Source organism: Rousettus aegyptiacus, unplaced genomic scaffold (assembly GCF_014176215.1).
Source record: "Rousettus aegyptiacus isolate mRouAeg1 unplaced genomic scaffold, mRouAeg1.p scaffold_m13_p_13, whole genome shotgun sequence".
NCBI classification, from domain to species: Eukaryota; Metazoa; Chordata; class Mammalia; order Chiroptera; family Pteropodidae; genus Rousettus; species Rousettus aegyptiacus.
This window is the reverse complement of record NW_023416288.1, coordinates 50,567,194-50,588,767: the sequence shown is the minus strand read 5'-3', so window position 1 is coordinate 50,588,767 and position 21,574 is coordinate 50,567,194. Positions and strand designations below refer to the sequence as shown.

The following is a 21,574-nucleotide window of genomic DNA, read 5'->3' as shown; positions in this document are numbered from 1 at the left end:
CTGCCAGCCAACCCAAGATCACAACCAGTTCTCTCTGGTGGCTGTCATTATCACAGCCTCCACCCTCCGAGCCTCAGGTGGGCCGTGTCAGGGATCCCCAGGCAAGTTCTCCATTTGAGACTTTCACGCACGTACATTTGCCAAGAAGCCAGAAATCCTCTTTCTTTTGAGTCTTAGAGAATTTTCATTCTTCCAGCTTCTCCCAGTGAATTATAAATGCTCCTACCTGCAAATCTCTCATTGACCAATATTTTAATTATTAGCTAGTATCTAAGTAGCGGCTCTGACTCACCTGAATGCAGAGTAGGACAGGGCCAAGGGCCTGAAGAACCCCCTAAAGGAAGAGAATGTTGAGTAGAACTTGACCTACATCGCTGTTGACCGGGAGACAGAGTCTGGAGGGAGATGCAATCACTGCAGTCAGAATTTAGTTTGGGAAAGTTGCAGAACTGGCTACAGTTCATATTGGTCCCTGGATTTCAATTCTCAGCACGTCATACTAAACCTCTCCACCCGCTTTACACTAACCTAAATCAGCTGTGGGTGTGTGTATTACTGTGTAATGTAATTCCCTAATATCTTCGTGGCCTTTGCAGTAAAGGTAATTATTCTCAGGGCAGCCCTTGATAATTTTTTTCAAATTATCAATTTTTTGTGACCAATGAATGTTTATTTTAAATATTTCCTTAATCATGGATGCACCTTGAAAACATTATGCTAAGTAAATAAGCCAGATACAAAAGGACAAATTTGTATGATTCCATTATGTGAACTATCTAGAACAGGCAAAGCATAGAGACAGAAAGTAAAATAGAGGTTAGCAGGGCCCGGGGTGGGGGCAAGAATGGGAGTAATTGCTTATGACCACAGAAATGCTGCTTGGGCTAGTAAAGTTTTTAAAACGGTGGAATGGTTGCACAACAGTGTGAATGTCCTTAACACCACTGAATTGTGCACTTAGAAACGGTTAAAATAGCAAATATTCGTGTTATGTATATTTTACCACAAAATAATTTTTCCTTACAGCTTCACATTGTGGCAGAATCATACAGGTCTAGTAACTGGTTGGTTAACAGAGAAAGTGTCTGTAAGTTTCTCAGCCCACAAATGCAGTTCCCGTAACGGGCGCTAGGGGGCTCCAGTTCCAGCGCGTTCGCCACGCCCCCGCCGCGGGTGGGGAGGGCTGACCAGCGCTGGCCCCGCCCTCCGCGGAGCCCCGCCCTCCGCAGAGCCCCGCCCACCCCACGCTCTTCTCGCGCGTAACGCGGCTCAGGTGGCCAGTTCCACGTGCGCGCGCAGCTGCCGGGACCCGGGACCGCGGAGGCGCGCACGGGGAGGTGCGCACGGGGAGGTGCGCGTGGGCGTCCGCGCTCGTGGAGGCCCAGCCGTGGGGCCCAGGCCTGAGGGCTGCAGCAGAGACAGACAGACGCGCTTTAATCTCGAAGTCTGTCCGGAGTCCTGGCTCCAGCCGCCCAGGAGCCGGTTTCCGTCTGGAAGGTGAGCGCCTCCCGCCAGGGCCCCAGTCTGTGGTAACTTTCCGACATTGTCGTGTCTCACGCGCGAAGGAGCTGGGCCAGAAGGAGAGCCCATCGAAAGGGATGGGCTGTCCGGGATTTTGACTTGGGGCTTCGGTTGTTCTTGTGAGGCTCTAGGAGGTGGGAGGCTTTTCACGTGTTTCTGAAAACTCTGGGAGAAGGTTCGAGGCCGCTCGCAGCTGGAGGCTGCACCTTTCCTGGTATTAGTCAAGCGCTGTGAGAATCGGCCTCGGGCGGGTCAGAAAGACCCCAGGTGGGCAAGGGGCCCCGGCACCTCAGATCCCCCCTCTGCAGGGTACCTCTAGTATCGCTTCCAGCTCTACAACGCCGCAGTCAATTTCTATGAAATTAGCGCCATATTTGTGATTCATATTTGTGTCTGACCATCATTTTACAGGTTTTGGGGTCTCTCATTCAAAGCTGCTTTGTCCTAAGTCACTTGTTATAGGCGTGTCCTGTCATCAGGTAGCCCGGGGACCGGGTTCTTAAAATCGCCTCCCGCCAACTCCGCCTTGACAGCAAAGCTCAGGGGCTTTCCCTCAGGTCCATTTATGACCCTGAATTACCACGTTTTCCTTTTTATCAAAATGCTGTTGGAAAGAAATATGTAGAGAGAACGTTAGAACTTGGTCGACTAGCAAGGAGTAATATTGGTTTCATTTCATTCTAATCTTTCCCCAAATGTTTGCGGTGCTTGTTTCCGTCACTGCCTGAAATCCCTAATAGAGGTACCTCTCCCGCGATGGCACAGGGATTTTAACCTTCTGGCTCACTTTCCTTCTGGGGCAGGGACAAAGGCCCCTAGAGGGGACGTCAGGATTTATCACTGGGGTGAAATTGTGAGAGTCACACACCAACTAAAAAATGTCATTGGAACAGGAGCTGGTTCCTCCGAAGTCCCCAGCAGGCAAGTTAGCAAGGGGAGGGACTAAGCTCTCCCTTGTGGGCAGCAGAGTGCCTGCAGTATTGCAATTTATAAGAAATGCGTATTTGGCAAATATGTATTTCTCATAGTTACTCCATCTCCGTCCACTGGTCCTGGCTCGCAGCTTCTAAAAGCCTTGGAATTTCCTGAGCGGTAAAATAAATGGGAGCATCTTTTGTTATAATATTTGGCTTCTAGTCCTCAGTTCCCGAAATGGCTTCAAGCCCGCAAAGGTGAGGCAGACGTCTTGTCATTCATGACGAGCCCCTTTCCACCACAACCGAGTTTGTGTTAAGAGGCGACTTCTGGAAAGCACCTAAGGATGGGGGCTGGTTGCCAAGGGGAACCAACCATGTGATTGATTAGAGGATTGGTACTTTCTGTCCTACCCCTCAACCATTGGGGGCAGGGGAGGGGCCGGAGGTTGAATCAGTCATGCCTATGTAATGAAGCCTCCATAAAACCCAGAAGGTCAGGGTTCGGAGCGCTTCTGGGTTCGCCAGCACATGGAGATTTGGGGAGAGGGGTGCACTCAGAGAGGAGTGGAAACTCCACCCCTTTCCTTCCCCATACCTTGTCCAGTGCATCTCTTCATTCTGGCTATTCCTGATTTATATCCTTTTATAATCTACTGACGATCTAGCAAGTTACGTGTTTCTCTTGAGTTTGGTGAGCCACTCTAACAAATGAATCAAACCCAAGGAGCCAGTCGTTGGAACCTCCAGTCCACAGCCAGTTGGTCAGAAGCACAGGTGGCAATCTGGACTTGTGACCGATATCTTTATTTTTTTATTTTTTTATTATGGTGACATTGGTTACTGAAATCCAGTAAGTTTCAAGTGTACAATTCAAAAGTAGTAAGTCATATGTATTTTGCATTGTATGTTCATCACCCATAGTTTGATTTTTTTCTGTCACCACATATTTGACCACTTTTATCCTATCTACCTTCCCCCTCCCCCTTGACCTCTGGCAACCATGAGTCTATTGTACATATGTCTCTGTTTGTTCGTCCTGTTCATTTGTTGCTTTTAGGTTTATATCCCACATATAAGCGATATCATATGGTTTTCAACTTTTTCTGTCTGGCTTATTTGAGTTAGCATGATTATCTCAAGGTCTATGCATGTTGTCGCAAATGGCAGTATTTCATCTCTTCTTCTGGCTGAGTAATATTCCACTGTACATATGTACCACAGTTGCTTTAACCAATCATCTGTCGTAGGACATTTCAGTTGTTTCCATGTCCTGGCCACCATGAATAATGCTGCTATGAACATCAGTGTGCAAATATCTTTTCAGATATATGTTTTCAAGTGTTTGGGGTAAATACACAGTAGAAGGATTGCTGGATCATATGGTAGATCAATTCACTATTTCCACAGTGACTGTACCAATGTGCAGTCCCACCAGCAATGTATGAGGGTTCCTATTTCTCTGTGTTTGCTCCAGCATTTGTTATTACCTGTCCTGTTGATTATTGCTATTCTAATAGGTTTGAGATGGTATCTCATTGTGGTTTTGATTTGCATGTTCCTAATAGCTAGCAACGTTGAGCATCTTTTCATATATTTGTTGGCCATTTGTATGTCTTCTTGGGAATAAGTGTCTGTTCAGGTCCATACCAATTTTTTAATTGGATTGTTTGGGAGGGGGGTTGTTGTTATGAGTTCCTTGTATATTTTGGATATTAGGCCCTTATCAGAGGTGTTGTTTGAAAATATATTATCCCATTCAGATGATTGTCTCTTTACCTTGTTGACAGTTTATTTTGCTGGCAGAAGCTTTTTAGTTTGATATAGTCTCATTCATTTATTTTTTCTTTTACTTCCTTTACCTTTGAGGTCAAATTCACAAAGCCCTCTAAGCTGTGACTGATAACTGAAGTGGAGGAGTCTTGTGGGACTGAGCCCTTAACCCATGGGATCTGATGCTATCTCCAGGTAGATAGTGTCAGAATTGAGTTAAATTATAGGACACTAGATGATATCTGAGAATTGTCTATTGGTGGTGGTGTGGGGGAACCCCCTCTCCACACATTGGAATGGGGTCCACCTGTAGTGAAATAACTGACAGAATGTGAGGGGCCCTCTCTACCCTTGGAAGGAGTTACCCACGTGACAGGCAAGGACAGCTGTGATAGGGCTTCCACTTGAAATGCCTTTGGTAACAGGGGAGTTTCACTTGACATGGACTGGAACCCACCACAGAGACAGTGGAAACAGCTCTTGGGGCTGGCCCCAGATAGGTCCCATCCCACCTGCCTTTACCCACAAGTGAAGATGTGATGTCATCATCAGAAAACGCATGACCAAGTCATGTGTCAGGGATGGAGGGAAGGAGCAAGCAAAGACGTACCAGAAGTGACTGGGCAGCCAGGGTGGCCCCGCCACCTTCTTGCCTTAGGGTGAGGTCAGCAGCCGCATTACTATCTCAGAGAATGTGAACATTTGGGTAGAGCAGGTGTGACTCTGCACTGGCCACAGGCTTTGGTGTGCAAGGAGTCTAGCCAAACCTTATTTCTGTTAGGAGCCCTGCATGCTGCGTGGGAGCAGAAAACGTAATCCAGTCGCTTTCTGGTAAATTTGGCAAATTCAGATTTATACTCAGATTCAGGGTTCTTTCACCCCACAGTGGAGTCTGAATTCCAGGAATGCTCACGTGGCGTCCTCTGCTTCCTGCTGGCCTCTGCTGGTGATGTATGGTATCCCACCCGGTTCCAGTCAGCTTGTCTCCAAACCAGCGGTGGCCGGGAAGAAATCGTTCTTACCAGACCCAGGACTAGACAGAATCCCCTCATCTCTGCCACCACAGCCCCTTAAGCCCACTGACTCCTCATAGTTTACCATGCACCTGTACTCATGGCTCAGGGAAGCCTCGACTGTTCCCCACGCTTTCTCTGGGAATTCTAGGCAAGGGAATCGCGAAGGCACAGGCCCTGGGGCAGGACCAAGCATCTAGGGGAACTTGGGAGACTGGAGAAGCAAGCAAGGAAGGGGCCACGAGGGAGCCGGGAGCCAGGCCACGCTGGTCCTCTCAGGCCATGGTGGAGATTTTGTATAAACGGTTGTAGAAAGCCATCGGAAGACTTTGAACAAGGGAGTGACATGAGCATATTTGTCTTTTTGAGTGGGACAGAAGTAGATGAGGCAACACTCGTTAGAGGACTATTCCAGCAGTCGAAGCGAGAGATAGTGGTAGCTTGACATAGTTCGAACTGTATTAGCTGTCAGACGCAGGATGCATTTTGTAGGTAGAGACCTCAGACCTTGCTCAAGATGTGAAAATAAGGGGAAGACTCTAAGAGGAATCCCAGGTTTTGAATGGTGGTATCATTGGTGAGGAAGGGATGGACTGAGGGCAAGGAAGGATGGGGACCAAGAGGACTGTCGGCATTCATAACTACGAGGTGCTGTTAGTCATCTCAGTGGAGAGGTGCAGTAAGTAATTGGGATGCCCATTAACCAAACCTAGTAAAATAATTTATGAAAGATATAAGGGGTGCTCGACTGTAAGATACACTGGATTAATGGGGAAGATGAAACTAGTTCAGATTACTGGGGTCCAAGCAGCCACGAGCAAAGTTTCCTCTCCCCTGGGGCCTGTCTCCGGGGAGGTGACCTCGCCCTGGCCCAGCCCACTCCATCACCTGGCCTGGCTGGATGTGGGCTCCTGCCTGCATATTAGCACACCTTCCCCAGCAGGTAGCTGGGCCCTGTCCCTTCTCACCCCAAACAGCTAGTCGGAGGCCTGCTTTAAATGGACAAGACCCCCCAGGACCTAGGCAATTTGTGTCTCCCCCGCACATCAGCTTGAACAAACCCCGTAGATATTGAAACTACAGCAGGTCCCCAAATAACATCATTTTATTCAACATTGTCTCATTACAATATTGATGAGGAAAAAATTCTTTGGCTCCTGTGTGGAGTCACTGTCTGTGTTGAGTTAGTAAGTCTCCCCATGTCTGCATGGGTTTTCTCCGGGGGCTTCAGTTTCCTCCCACATTCCAGAAATATGCACATGAGGTGACTGGCATGTCTTCATTGTCCCAGGCTGAGAAGTGTGGGTGGCCCTGCAATGGAAGGGTGTCCTGTCCAGGGTAGGTCCCACTTGGCACCCGAGCTGCAGGGAGGGGCTCCAGCCACCTGAACTGCAATAAGTAGCTTGGAAAATAATTATCTTAGTTTAAAAAAAAAAAATCTTTCTTAAATGTCTGTATAGCTCACATTCGTTGTTTAATATTAGAAGCGTTTGGGGTCTTCAGAATTTTGGTGACATTGTCGTGACCAGAAATACACTGTAGACAAGTAACCCTCATTTATAATGGATAGTAAATTGGTTTTGTTACACGTTGTTTCGCTTAAAGTCACAGTTTCCAGGAACCTATTGGTGATCTTGAGCAAGGACTTACTGCGGACTCAGTCAGGCTCAAGTTCATCTCATCCCTCCAGGCAGCCAGCTACTACCCACTCTTCCCCACCCACAGCCGCCCAGATCCTGTCTACCCTCGGCCAAAGCCCTGAGTCCCAGCAGCCCCACTCAGTCACGCTCTGAGCCACACAGTCTCTTTAAACACGTGGTGCAATTAAAACAGATTTAATTTCCGAGAACTTCATTTTCACACAACTTGTCAAGTCACGTACGCTGTGAGACGTAGAACCACCTGCAGCAGAATAAGTGCGTGTGTGTTTGTTGAAAAATAATGGGGGAGAGCTATGTGATTTCAGACTTTCTTGGGAAACGTGTCCTGGTAATTTGGACAAGTGATTGACATCTAGGTGACAACAAACACGTTTCTGATAATTAACTGAAAACAGTCAGAAGGCCCGAGCGTTTGTGTTTCGAGCCACGCTGCGTGCCCTGCTGGGGCAGTTCGCACAGGCAGCCGCCGTGCCAGCAAACAAAGCTGAGGTTTCTCCAGGGAGTTTTCTAATCTGGCTTCCAGCCTGTGAACTGACGCATGTCCCTGACTCTCAGTAGGAAAACTCCAGAGGACCATGTCTGTCCTCTGCCCACGACTCGCCACCTTCTGCATAGGAAGGGGCTTTCTGCTCCGTCCACAGGGGGTGTGCGGGGCAGGGGCACCATAGACCTCTCCCAGGGTGACTGGCTATGCCCAGAAGACAACATGGGACGCCGTGTGGCCTTTCCCAGGGTGTCCGCAGAAGCTGTCATCTGGACGGGAGTTAAAACGAGGTCCTTGTTTGGGATTTTTGACCTTCAGCGAACCTGATTACTCAACCTGACTGTATTCAGTACTTATGTCATCCTTTTCAAGAAGCTTATTTCCATTTACCATTCTCCGGGCACACTGCCCAGCGTGATTTTATTTTTAGTCCAATGCACATAGAGACTCACTTAGAGATAATATTCATGAAAGGTTATAAATGCCTATTAAAATGTATATGGCCGTAAATTTTAGTTCCCTCCTGTTCAACGGCCATTGCCTCCAAAGTGCTTTTTTAGTACTTCTTTGCAGTCCTACCATTTTCTCTTTCTTCCACAAACCCATTTCACTTAGAAGCCACAGGACACTAACAGCGAAGGCACCCCTTGTCAGTAGATGAGCATTCACACTTGCATTTTGGGGGGGGCACCAAGCATATCAGACTCTGTGTGAAAGGCGCCCCCAGCCATCCTTTCCATCCTCCCTGCCGTATTAGTGTGCGAGGCCTGCCGTAGCGAAACACCACAGATGGGCGGCCTGAACAACCCAGCTTTCCTCCTCATGCTTCTAGAGGCTGCAAGTACAGGATTAAGCGGTCGGCAGGGCTGGTTCCTTCTGCGGCCTCTCTGTCTTGCAGACGGCCACCTTCTCCTTTTGTCTGCACCCGGCCCCGCCTCTGTGCACATCTGTATCTTACTCTCTTACAAGGACATCGGACATATTTGAATAGGGCCCACCCAGACAACCTCATTTTAACTTAATGACCTCTTTAAAGGCCCTATGGCCAAATGCAGCCCCATGCTGAGGTACTGGGGGTTAGGACTTCAACGTATGGATTTGGGGGGACACAATTCAGTCTATACAGCCACCTTGTAGAAAAGAAAGTACTTTTTCAAGAGACCTCTCTGAGCAGCTTCCGCACGGGGAGCCATGTTTCCAGCTCCAGGGGTATGGGGCACTTGCTAGAAATACTGCAGAGAGTGGGTCCGTGTGAGTGTAACACACCCGAGGGTCAAAGGGCAACCAGAGCACCCCACCCCTGTGTCTCGGCGGGCACTTGCCTGAAGACTGCAGCCACAGAGCAGCTGCTCTTCTCAAAGACGAACTCGGGGAGTAGACATCCCAGGAGCTGGAGAAAGGTAGTACAGGCCCGTCAGGTAGCCGTAGTATCCATGACTTCCAAACGCTCCGTGATCTATAGCAATCTGTCCTCTCTGCTTTATCCCTTCCATGGCTGTAAAACCCAGTTTCCCACCACTGGAACTGGGTGGTGGAGGACTCCCGTGCACAGAGGGAGGACAGCCCGCTTGACGCCATGGTACTGAGTGATTGGACATGTGCAATTCTGATTGAGGGGAGGAAGCTGAGAGGCAGGCACTGTAACTCAGAGCTCTTCCAGCACCACAGCTTGTTCACCCAGAGGTGGGTTTTGTGATAACATGATACGCATCAGAGGCGAGTGTGTTTCTCAGGGACTGCGTGCCCTGACTACCTTCGATTCTCTGTGTGGCAGGGGATAGCTTCTCAGCCTCTCTGGCCGCTGTTTTCTTACGTGAAAAATGGAAACAGTTCAATCAGTCAAGATACATAGAGTGATGTTCAAAGTGCCTAGTAAGTAGCTATGGTCCTGTAAACATTAGTTATTATTTTTATTAAAATAAACTTCTGGCATTCGGTAAGAGAAGTATGGAAGTGTACACACACACACACACACACACACACACACGATCCTGAAGGATTTGTAGGATTTAGTCAAGCAAACATGAGGAAAAGCTGAACTGCGTAAGTAGTGACATGTGGGCAGGAAACTGAACTCTGGAGAGGCAGGGGCAGAAAACGGTTCCTAAGTAGGGTTGCCGGGATCTTAAAGGGATCCCCCCATAAGTGGGGAAAAACGCAGGCTGTCGGCGCACCTCCTGTTCCAGGCACCATGCTAAGGCCGTCAGGGCCTCATCTCATTTGACCCGCACAGCCCCATATTAGCATACACCCCACTGCTCCTGCTTTGCTCGTACAGGGGCTGAAGCTCTCTTTCCCAAGGTCATGCTTCTAGCACATGGGGGAACCAGGATTCAAACTCAGTTCTGACTGGCAGAGCCCATGCGTTCCAACAGAATCCACAAGAAGCCTGGCAAGAAAGACCAGGCACAGGATAAATCACATCTGTACGCATGAAATAAGTCACATCGATACAGATGGAAACTGGGCACAGTGCACAGCACCAGCTGTGTGGGATGCAGAGCCCAGCGAGGCCAGGGTCAGAGTTGGAAGAAGCGTTGCAGGAGGGGGCGGCGACGGAGTCGGAGATACCCAGAGCAGCACCCCCATTCCCACCTAAAAGCAGGAAGACACAGCTTTCCTGCACGTCCGATGTCATCAGTTCGCGCTGGGTGGATTGAATTGATTCTGAAACTGCTGCTACAATCATTTTGCTCTCAGACTTCATAACCATTCATTGTAGGAATAAGGAAGCAGACTTTTACCTCCCTCGATTTCAGAAAGCCCAGGGTTAAATACTTAAGGTCCCTGTCATTAGGCCCTTGTTTTAGGAGAAGAGCAGGTACAGCTTTAGGCAATTCACTGGGAGGAGATTATGGTGAGGTAAAGCTCAGTCCTTCAGATACTTTCTCTGGAAGCTTCCAGCGAGAGCAAAGTCAGGACTGGCGGGGGGCCGGAAACCTGCCTCAGCCAAGTGCCTTGTCGACTTGTCTTGGCAAAGCATTTTCAGTTTCATGGCCTCTGGTTGAACATCTCGACAAGTTTCTCTATTTGCACATTTAAATTTTATTCTAAAATTATAAAAATTTTAGTGATGGAGCTGGGTCTCTGGCGTATCCTCAGATCAGAAGCCGTGCAGCTTTCCTCTGAATGAACCCACATCCTAGAATGTCTTACACAATAGCTCCTGCTATCCTGTCCCACAGGTGACGCCATCACTCCTGCTCCAGGTAACACTCTGGTGTCACCGACAGCAGGAAGTAACTCTCTTCAGTGTCTTGTCAGCAGGAAATTACAAAGGGATTCAGGGTGAGGCCTAATCCCTTCACAAGAGACGGCACCAAAGACAAAACCAAGGGAAACTGTTTTTCATTTTCTTTTAATTTTTTTTTCTTCCTCGTGTGTGTGTTTCTTGGCTGGACAATCACTCTGGAGGCTTCCTAGACCCCAACGGGCTCACACCCACCCCCCATGTAACGTCAGACTCTTTCTTGTTCAACTATGTTTAACACCAATGCACAACATTTAATGATTTAGAATCATGTGCAACAATGTACATTTTAAATGTGCCCCTCAGATTACGTTTTTTTTCACTTTCCTTAGTCCTCCCAGATTTCCCCACCGTCTGCTGGTCAATCTTAATCTCAAAAGTGAGAGCGACGTGAAAGGTTTTGCAGAAGCGGGAACCAGCTCCCGATCGCTGGCCCAGCACAGTGTCTTCCTGTTCACCGGGCACCTGTGCAGAACACCAGGGTCCAGCCCCTCTGTGACCGAGATAGAACAAGACAGGAACGAGACCACCACGTGATAGAGTCTGAACAAAGTCAAAAATGTGACTCTTGTCCAAACCACAGAACAACCAGATACCCCCTCTCCTGGGGGCTGTGGCGACTGCTCCTTTCCCCAGTCACGATACTGTCGATGAAAATGTCTGATCACAGTACCTGCTCCCTGACAATAGCGTGTCCTGAGCAAAGCCTCACTTCCTTGAACCAGCCCCCAAATCCTCTAGGAAGTCCTTTCTGGCACCCTCTTCCTGGAACAACCCACGCTTCTCTGTGGTGTTTGTTCTCTTTGCAACAGACAGTGAGCCCACAGGTGTGTTCCGGTGCTTCCTGTTCCTGTGTAGGTGTAAAGCGGGTACTCAGTCCTCCCATGTTAAATGCAGTTATTCACCTCTAGTCCAGTTCTCAGCCTATCCTGTGTAAATTTCAGTCTCTCTGTTCTCCTCAACGGCTAGTTCAGTCATTCAGTCAGCAAGTGTTTGTTTATGTCTACAGTTCAGGGCTTTCCTCTTCTTTTTCCCTGGCAGCAAGTTCTGAAGACAATAACACTACCCCAGGTTCTGATACCCCATTGTCTTTCTAGATCATAGGGTATTAGAACCGAAAGGTGCTTGCTGTTTGCATATGGTTGAACCGATACCCAGACTTTGAGTAGCTTGCCTGGAGCCACTCATTCTCTCTTGGCTTTCTTTCTGTTTGCAACAAACATACATCTTGGGTTGCATTCCCGGAAGCAGATCCTGAGACGGGGATTTTCCGGCACACGACTTAGTAAGGACAAGGATGCGCTCCCAGGAGAGGCCTGTGAGGAAGCCAGGAAGCAGGATGGGTAGGGGAGTAAGCCAGTCAAAGATGGGATCTCTGATAAAACTTGCAGGAGGTATTTTTAACCCAGCTGTTCTCAACTGGGATGACCTTGCCTCCCAAGGACTTTTGATAATGACTGGAACCATTTTGATTGTCACGACTTGGGGCGAGGGCACTATTGGCATCTGGTGAAGAGGCCAGAGATGTTGCTAAAATCTGACAATGCACAGGACACCCCACCACAGAGACTTGCTGAGACAGAATGTCTGTTGTGCTGCCTGTGGTTGGGAAATTGTGGCCAACGATGATAACAGAAAAGAAGAGTTCGACAACTTGGGGCCACAGGCCAGAGACCCCAACCAGACCAGAGCGAGACTGTTGAGCTCCTTGTTGAAGAGAGACTGAGGGACAAAGCTCAGACTTGCACAGAATATTTGGAATCAGTTGAGGGATTTGACTGTTTTTGCAAATTCAGCCAACATTTTTATTGATAGAGCAATTGCATTATTCTCTGGCAAATTGTCCTTTTTTAAAAAATTCCAAATTTGATCTAAAGGTGAAATGGCATGATATAATAGAAAGGGCATAGACCTTGCAGCTGACTTTGAACTTCAGATTCGTCATTTACTTACTGTTACTGTTGCTTAAACTTTCAATGCCTTGGTTTCTTCACATAGGGAAGATCATCATACTTGCCTTTTATGGGGTTGTTGTGAGTTAAAATGAAGCAGTAAGTGAAAAGAATCTGGAACGTGGCAGGCACAGAATTAATAAGAGCTACTTCTAATATTATTCTGTTAGGAATTGATCAAATTAAACTATTGGTCTCCAGAGTCTTGCCAACTATCTGGCCAGTAGATTAGTGCCTGGGCAGGGGAGGACTGCCCCAGTGAGGGTACGTGAACTTGAATTTACCAAGGAGACTGGCATCCCCAGAATCTAATACCGTACCACTCAGATTTCTGGTAGAAAAGGACATGAACCACACACACTAAACAAAGACACAGCACTCCACAGTTGTGTGTGGTCTCTTGCAAAGCTGGCTGAGCTGACATCACCTTCCTAGGAAGCCCAGGGACAGCCGAATGAGAAGAGACAAGATCTTGTGTTCTTGAAAGCTGAATTAAACATGACAGTTAAACTTTGTCTCTTCAGGTAGGGCAGCAAATTCAGTTTTTGAAAACGTTTGAAAAGAAAGAGTTATGGAAAACTTCTCTAACCTGGCAAAGGAAATAGACATACAAGCCCAGGAAACACAGAGTTGTAAACAAGATGAACTGAAAGAGGCCCACACCAAGACACATCAGAATTAAAATGCCTAAGTTTAAAGACAAAGAGAAAATCTTAAAAGCAACTAGAGAAAAGCAGTTAGTTACCTGCCTATCAACTGATTTTTCAATAGAAATTTGGCAGGCCAGAAGGAATTAGCAATAAAATATTCTAAGTGGTGAAAAGTAAGGACATACAACCAAGATTATTTTACCCAGCAAAGCTAACATTTAGAATCAAAGGCAAATAAAGAGCTTCCCAGACAAAAAGCTAAAGGAGTTCATCATCACCAAACCAGTATTACAAGAAATGTTAAAGGGACTCTTTAAGAAGAAAAAGGAGAAAAGATCAAAAATATGAGCAATAAAATGGCAATAACTACATATCTATCAACAATTACTTTTAATGTAAATGTATTAAATATTCCATTCAAAAGACATAGGGTGGCTGAATGGATAAGAAAACAAGGCCTTTGCATATGCTGCCTACAAGAGACTCACTTCAGCTAGAAAGACACACAGACTGAAAGTAAAGGGAAGGTGAAATATTTCACGAAAATGGAAACAAAAAAAGCTGGGGGTAACAGTACTTATACCAGACAAAATAGACTTTGAAACAAAGGCTATAAGAAGAGACAGAGAAGGACCCGGTAATTCCACTTCTGGGTAATTATCTGAAGAAAGTCAAACACTAATTTGAATGACATATGCATCCGTATTTTTATTGCATCATTATTTACAGTAGCCAACATATGGAGGCAACCTAAGTGTCCATCAATAGACAAATGGACAAAGAAGAGGTGGTGCATATAGACGATGGAATATGACTCAGCCATTAAAAGAATGAAATCTTGCCATTTGTGACAACATGGATGGACCTAGAGGGTATTATGTTAAGTGAAATAAGTCAGACAGAGAAAGACAGATACCGTGTGATCTCACTTGTGTGTAGAATCTGAAAAACAAAGGAACAAAAGAAACAGGAACAAACTCATAGACACAGAGAACAAACTAACGGTTGCCAGGCCGAAGAGGGGTTGGGGGGTTGGGTGGAAACGGTGAAAGGGATTAAGAAGTACCAATCGCTAGTTATAAAAATGGTCATGGGAATGTAAAGTACAGCACAGGGAATACGTCAATAATATAATACATACGTACAGTGTCAGATGGGTACTATATTTAATGGAGTGATCACTCCATAAGGCATATAAGTATTTATTCACTACACTGCAGACCTGAAATTAATAACATTGTACATCAACTGTAATTAAAAAATAAATTTGAAAAAATTATAACGATTAAGAAATCCTAAAATTAGTAAATATGTAGAATGATGTAATAATGAAAACATTACTTGTCAAAATTTGTGAGAAACTGCCAAAGCAGAATATAAAGGAAAATTTTTAGCTCAAACTAAATTTATCAGAGAACAAGAACAATTTAATAAAATGAACCCATTAAGTGACCTTAAGTCAATTAAAGGGAGAAAACAGTGACATAAAGGAGGTGAATGAAACCAAAGTGCCAGATGGGCACCAGATTTATCAGGGTGCTCACCTCCTAAGGCATATACATGTCTAATCACTGTCTCGTACACCTGAAACTAATCTATTGTACGTCGGCCGTAATCGAAAATTTAAAAATTAATAATAATATCAAAGTTATTCTGGCCACAAGAGGTTGAAAAAGTTCATGCATAAAGGCTCTGTTCCCATATTTACTTAAAAAGCAAAATGATTCCATTTTCCTGTGATTTTGTCTCTGTAAAGCCAAACTGGTCTGGCCGACCTGGTTCCCAGGGCTGATGGGGTCTTTGTAGGGTGGCCCCAGAAGGAGGCACAGTTCCAGCCGTTTGCCTGTCTCAGACACTTGTAATTACTCAGCCTTGCCCCCCAGCCCCCACCCAGGGCTTCCTCTAGTCTGCAGCAGACTCAAGCCATCTGGAGAGGAGAGGTCCTTTCCTTCTCTCTGCAGATGAATAACATTTTCAAAGGAAACCGAGATCTAGCAGCACATGGCTTTGCAAACATGACATTTCTGGATCTCACACACACTGAAGGGATTCAAGATGACAGATTCAGCCCCCGGAAAATGTCAGTGTTAATATTTAATGTTATTTGAATAACTGCCCTGTTTGTCTCACTTAGCACGGCAGGCACCAGTGGGCGGCTGGCTGGCTGTGCGCCTCCCCGGGTGCTTGGCGGGAACAGAGCTTATAAAAAATGCTCAGTCAGCAGGGTGTTCAGTAATTCAGATGTGAGGTTCGGGTTTGCTTTGAGAAATTACACTAACGTTGTTCAGCATGACTCAAGGAGACCCCAAAACACTGCGTACACAGAATCCACTTTGTCCAGAGGTGCCTTAAAAGTCTGAAGCAATTGGATGTGATCCCGTGGGGAAGGGACACCCACTTTTCTTGGGCAGGGGTTGTAAGGACACTCTGGTTGAATGAGATTTCAGTCACTGAGAGTAATCCATAAGCAATAAATACCGATTAAATCATCCATTTGATGTGGACTTAAATGATAGTAAAGTGGTAGACGGGAGAATTGAAGCCACAGCGAAGTGGGTCTATTTAGATTCTTTTCTGATCAGTTGATGAATTTTAACTTTGGTTTATCTCCCTCCAGGTCTATTAGGAAGAGGCTTTTTAAAAGAGACCCCTCAAAAACAAAGCAGTTAACTAACCATGAGTTCCCTTTCTAAATGGGCGTTCTTACTAATTTTGTATCTCCATGATAACGCATTTCTGTTTGTGCAGTTATATTGTTAGACATTTTCGTGTGAATGAATCTGAGGGCACACATACTCAACAGGAGGGTGAGTTTCCATGTTTGATGCAGTGTTTGAACAGAAGTAAAATTACAGTGCCATCTTCAGGAAACTGAAATTCTTCCTTTATAAATCACTGTGTATGTAGCTCCAGGTGACCTACAAATGTCTCTAGGCTTGAAGATAAATTTCTCCTCTATGTTTACAAGAAGAGTTAGTGAAGCAGAGGATAACAAGGGGCAGCTCTTTGCAGAGAAGAGTGATAAAATCTTCCGATGACCACAGAAACCAAGGATTTAGTGTTCCTGGAACCAGGCAGGGTATGACTTCCTTGTTTATGGCTATATATTTTATTACAGATGTCTAAAGAAAAGGAAAAACTCGAGGAATCAGTTTCCTGTGTTGCAAGTGAGATGCCTCCGTTTTCCTTAACTTTTTATGCACAAGTAAAGCTATCAGGAAACCCACAGAGTTTAGGACGCCGTCTCTGGGCCTGGCAGGTGTTTATGCTGGTGAGCCCGGGTGTGCACCAGGGAGACACATGTGTGTTTGGATATGAACACTGCAAGGAGCAAGGAAGGTTTAAGAAATTCAGGCCGCGAATGCTTAAAATATAAAGCTAGACTCCCAAGAACCATCGAAGGTTAGAGCCAAAAGGCATTTATTTTGTAGATGAGGAAACAGAGAGGTTAGTCACCTTACCCAAGGTCACAGCTACTAGACCAGTGGAAGCTCCAGTGTTCATCACCAAATAGGCATATACATCCATCCCGTCCAAATGCCTAGCACCAGGACTTGCTTTCCTGACAGCCTTGGTGCTGGAGAAAGCGTTTTACCCCAGCCTGCATTTTAGAGGGACCTCCCTTCTCAACTCTGCCAGTGTGCCCCCATCTAGGCCAGGGGTCAAGGGAGTTTAGGGAACATGCCCAAGTCTCCATATCTCCCAGATCACACTCCAGGTACCTGTAACTCTGGACTGCCTTGCCCACATAGCTCTGAGCCAGTTTCTAGGACCTCAGTAGGCCACCCAGAGGGTAGCCAGGAAGGAAGGTACACATCGTGCTGGAGCCCAGGTGTGTGGTCTGGAGTGTCAGCACATGCACACAAGCCCCTCAGGAGAGGAGGCAAAGCTAAGGCTGGGCAAAGGGAGTCGGGCTGCGAGCTAGCTCCATGCCAGGACGCTCTGTGACAGAACCCCAAGAAATCTAAAACTTCTGAATCAGGACCTATCATTTCAAGTCATTACAAAGGTATATTTGTCAAAGTAGAAGGCTAAAATATGTTAACATCTGCTTACTTGATTTATAACTTTTAAATATTTAGACACTTTTATGCTTTTGCCCTGAGCCCAGCAAATCAGGAAAAGCCTGATTCTTCTTCTAGATGTTGATTCAGAAGACATCATCAGAAACATAAACAAAGCTTTATGTGCAAAGGTGGTATTTAAAGTGTATTTTATAATAGGAAAAAAAGACGTCATCTTAAAGGTCTAATATTAAAGGAAGTATTAACGAAATTATGTTAGACGGTAGATGGAGGATCGCTCCAGGATTTCAGGCTGGCCTGACTGAAGATGGAGGGGGAACAAGTTGTGGGGGACGGAGTTATAATCAAGAGCTCTGCTTTAGCTGTGCTCTGTGTGAGACTCCGAGAAGGTATAAGTGGGTGGTCGTTCAAGTCAGGAACACAGGGCTAGGAATATAAATTTGGGATTCATATGTATAAAATTATCACATATGTAATCATGTCGATGTGATTAGATCTATGTACAAAGTCACTGAAATAATACATAATCACCCGGATAGAAGTAATATCTACATGGTAAATCTCAAGGGAATGACTATAGCTGGAAAAAGAGAAGAGGGTCCCATACTAACCCTGAAACTGGCGCATTTGGAGATCTGATAAAGTGTAAGTGTTACGGACCAAATGCGTCCAGACTTTTCCCTGGCGGTCTCGTGTGTGAGATAATAGAAATGTAGATCTTGATCTCTGCCTCCGGTTGCTGACACAGAGCCCCCTGGAATGTCTTTTGTTCCACCGAGGTGACTCCTGGATAGCTTAGGATGGAGGCCGGTCTTCAGAAGGACCAGCCATGATTAGGGGCCCAGGAAGGGCAGAGAGGCTGGAGACTGAGCAATGAGGAGTGATGCCTACAATGAAGGCTCCACAGGAACCCCAGAAGCGTGGAGTTCAGAGGGCTTCAGGCTTGGTGACCACACCTCCAGCGGGGACAGAAGCTCCTGCGCTCGGGATCCTTCCTGTTGTCCCGCTTACCACATCCTCTCGCTGTCCGTCCACATTTTTATGTCCTTTATTATGTAATAAGCCGTTTATGTGTTTTGCTGAGTTCTGTGAGCTGTTCTAGCAGAAGTTCCAATCTGAGGAGGAGGTCGCGGGAACCTCTGTCTTATAGCCAGGTCGGACAGAGTGGTGGGTGACCTGGGGGACTGCCTGTGTCTGAATTGGGGCGGTGTTGTTGGACTGAGCCCTTAACTGCGGGGTCTGCACTCACTCTGGGTAGTTAGTGTCAAAATCACTCTATGTGAAAACCCACACACCTGCTGTTGAGAATGTTGTGAGCGTGAACAAAGAAGACAGGTACAGTTTTCCAGGGCAGGCCTGCCTGGTTCAAGAAGTCGGAAAACAACAAAGGGAGGGCCTTCGTGCGTCTCAGTGTCAGCAGTGGAGAGGGATTTAGGGAAACCGAAGGCCTCTTCCTTGGAAAAAAATTGTAATTTATTCTGCAGCATAAAATGAAGATTTGAAACATACTATTTATAGATTTCCCTCTTCCCTCTATCCTTGAATGAGTAAGCCCTGACAATCCTGATAAATGAAAAAGGCTTTCTTGTGAAAACAATTCACATTTCCCTATGAAAACATCCAAAAATATTTCCTCAATTCAAGTGAAATAAGGGGCTAGAAGTGAGTACAAGATCAACCCTATTCAAAGAAACAACAGGAAATAAACCTATTCTTTTTGTATGGTTCTTAAAGAATGAAGACAGATTGGGAAGAAAAAAAAGACATGTTTCAGTTTGTAAAGCCTTTAGTATTTCTGGAAATGCTTTTCTTCAAATCCCCCCTCGTCTTTCCTTTTGAGTTCTAATGGCCTTTGTGGTGTGGCCCGTTTATATAGAAACGTGCAGGCTCGCAAAAGCCTCCATGGCATTGCTAGCCCATAAGTAGTTTCCCAGGCCCAGCCGTCAGCTCTCCCAGCTCACCTTTCCAGGTGACACCTACGGAGCTACATGCATTTCCATATATCTGAAATTATTACTTCAAAAGCACCCAGTCAAGTTCACACTGATATAAAAGTCAGGTCACCTTCCCGGCCTGAAAGCCTGTAGGTAACGCAACAGGATGAGCACCTGCTGGTGTGAGCAGCCCTGTTGGGCTACAGACGAGCAGTGGCCAGTGAAGGCAGAGGGCAGGGAGCAGCTCTTCTGAAGTCATCGGGCTGCTGCTTCTGAACACGTGCTTCCTTTGAACACATCCAATCTTGCTCCATTAAAGCATCTTCCGCCTTCCTCCATATAGACCCGGGTGGCTCAGGCCTATTGATTCATTATAGCATTTGGTGTGAGCTTTATAAAAGGGCCGGCAATAGCTTAACCCTCTTTGCAGCTGAAACTCAAAGTGCTCCCCAGAGGCAGATGCAATGAAAGGGGAAGTGAGCCAAACACTGCACCCCCCATGCCCCAGGCATGTCTCCGAGCTTTAGAAAGAGGCTTCAGGCACTCGGTCTCCTTGTAGTCGGTACCCTTCCCTTTCCCTGGTTGGGCCTTCTGTGTAGATGAAGAGTTAGAACGAGGGGATTGTCATGACCTTTTGTTCTACGTTATGAGAGAATCTCTTGAGTCTTTTCTATCCCACTGAATTATCAAGATCCTGGCAGGAAATAAATGGAACACTGAGAAGGTGACCGAGGAGATGTTAATGAGGGAACTGTTAACAGGTGTGGTCAGTGCTAACGATTCAGCAAAGGAGGACGAAGCTCCCACAGGCCAGCCGCTGTGCATGGCTGCCACCGCCCCTCAGCCTGAAAGGGTGGAGGCAGGTCATCGGAACCTGACACGCCATAGCTATGCATGAGGGGCCATGTGACAGGAGCTGTGATCAGTGGGGGAGGAAAATCGCCACCACTACAACCACGGCTCGGCAGATGGGGGATGTGAGGGATCCATACAGTGAATTCTCCTTATTCGCAGGACTTGTGTCCTATACGGTCACCACAAACACTGCATTAGTGACTATCGAGCCACTGCTCCTAGGAGAAATACAGGGTTAGGTTCCTATGAGCACCTGTCACATTATGTCATATTAATACATGACCTTGCTTTCTGTGTTTTTCTATTTGAATACATCTTATTTAATATGTAGCCTTGATTCCTTCACATTGAACTGAAGGCCAAGAGCACTGTAACTCCTAAAGGAATCTCCTCCAACACCCAGATTTCCTCTCGAATCACATCAGCCTTCTTGGAGGAACAGGAGATAGCACTTCAGGCCTGGAGGCCTCAATAAACAGCGGCATCGCCAACAAAAAGAACAAAAACACAAAGAGCAGGCATTAAACAGTCCACGAAAAGGGCTCTCGTTTACAACATGAACCCTCAGAAAAGGAGGCAGGGTGCTGCCTGGTCTGACCCCAGCTGGAAATGCATATGTTAGGCAGCTAAGATCCTTCGTCTCTCTGTGCCTGTCCATGAATGACCATGAAGGCGCCGGAGTATTGATTGGCAGGTCACGCATAAATTAGTGATAGGCAAATTTGCAAAAATGAAATCTGGTAATAATGAAGACGCCAGCCTTCTGGTCACCAGCAGCGCCTTTCATTCACCAAACCCACCCAGAAGTCAGATGCAACAGAATGCAGATGACGTTATTTGTAGACGTCAGTCCCCCAGGCATACGTCAGAGCAGAAAAAAACAGAGAGAGGGTTTGGGCAGACAGACAGAGCAAAGCCAGCCCCCTCTTCCTATTGGATTTCCAATTTGGCAGTTATATTTTTAATCCCCAGGAGACAGTTCATTCTCTAATTTGTCTTTTTTGTGTGTCACATTTTGTACACAGGTAAATATCTTCTCAAATCTCTCTGAAGATACAACTGGAATTGTTGCGGACGAAGGTAAGTGTGGGCGCTTTTAATGCCCTTCGGTTCCCCGTAGTGTCTCTCTTTCTTCAGGCATTATTTTTGTATCCGTCAGTATCGGTGTTTCTTATACATGTTGCGATCTTTCATCAACTGGTCATATTTTAAAACGAGGTAATAGAAAAGGGAATTCCACATCACAGGTGGGGCCATCGACAGGGGGGCTTCACTCAGGACCAGAGCTTCTCCACCTTCACGCTGTCGCCAGGGACCCCTAGTTGGGCACTGTAGGATGTTTAACAGCATCTCTGGCCTCTACCTACTAGATGCCAGTAGCACCCTCCCCTAACTGCGACCATGAAATATGTCTTCATAACCCTGGTCCCGTTTGTGGGAATATAAATTGATGCAGCCACTATCGACAACAGCGTGGAAGTGACTCAGAAAAAAGGAATTACCGTATGATCCAGCAGTACCTCTGCCGGGTATAGATCAGAA

The 21,574-nt window shown here is 46.4% G+C and overlaps 1 long non-coding RNA gene across 1 annotated transcript; it reads right to left on the bottom strand.

Annotated features, from left to right (window-relative positions):
* Positions 1-1,388: 1,388 nt before the first annotated feature.
* LOC118610750 lies at positions 1,389-21,108 on the bottom strand. The gene is made up of 3 exons (XR_004954012.1): positions 21,056-21,108; positions 16,948-16,953; positions 1,389-1,505 (listed from the first exon to the last, which is right to left on the bottom strand). It is a non-coding gene; the product is annotated as an uncharacterized LOC118610750 (long non-coding RNA).
* Between the last annotated feature and the right edge of the window lie 466 nt (positions 21,109-21,574).